The sequence below is a fragment of the Penaeus monodon genome, chromosome 34 (genome assembly GCF_015228065.2).
Source record: "Penaeus monodon isolate SGIC_2016 chromosome 34, NSTDA_Pmon_1, whole genome shotgun sequence".
Classification (NCBI taxonomy): domain Eukaryota; kingdom Metazoa; phylum Arthropoda; class Malacostraca; order Decapoda; family Penaeidae; genus Penaeus; species Penaeus monodon.
Window position 1 is genome coordinate 11,154,971 of NC_051419.1, and position 283 is coordinate 11,155,253.

Consider the following 283-nt stretch of genomic DNA (forward strand, 5'->3'; position numbering starts at 1 on the left):
CAGTATCGCAGATCTTCTTAGATTTTTCTTTTTCATTCGGTTTGTACTGTTTCGTTAACTCAAAACTCGCGGTGAATACTTATCCCAGAAATGCGGTTGAAAATCATGAAAATGTATGGATTGTAAGTATAAAAGATCAGAATATAAATTGCTCCGAATTTCATTCTTTGGATTACAAGAAATTTCTTCCAAAGACACGTTGTAATGAGTATCTGATTACTTCCTATTTGGAATTTTGGCATTCATGGTCTTCAGAAATTATAGTTTTTTTTAATAAAGAGAA

At 31.1% G+C, this 283-nt stretch overlaps 1 protein-coding gene across 1 annotated transcript in view; it reads left to right on the forward strand.

The window, feature by feature from the left end:
* LOC119594580 (aquaporin-3-like) overlaps positions 1 to 283 on the forward strand; it is a gene marked incomplete in the record, with an annotated part of 105,156 nt that overhangs the window by 98,934 nt on the left and 5,939 nt on the right.